The sequence below is a fragment of the Borostomias antarcticus genome, assembly GCF_949987555.1.
Source record: "Borostomias antarcticus genome assembly, contig: scaffold_121, whole genome shotgun sequence".
Lineage (NCBI taxonomy): Eukaryota > Metazoa > Chordata > Actinopteri > Stomiiformes > Stomiidae > Borostomias > Borostomias antarcticus.
Genome location: NW_028175525.1, coordinates 295,978 through 296,190, shown reverse-complemented (window position 1 = coordinate 296,190; position 213 = coordinate 295,978).

Below are 213 nucleotides of genomic sequence, written 5' to 3'. Positions count from 1 at the left end.
TAACCGCTCCTGAAGCGACCTCTTCCTGCTTCACCCCCACACTCATTATTGGTAGGCTATGGCCATCTAGTGTATTTCAAGAGAAATTGCAATTTATTTATTTATTTGTTTGTTTGTTTACTACTATTAAAAGTGACACCCAGCCTATACACAATACAACGAATCATGTACAAAGCAAACAAAACAATCACTAAGCCATTAAAACAACATAAA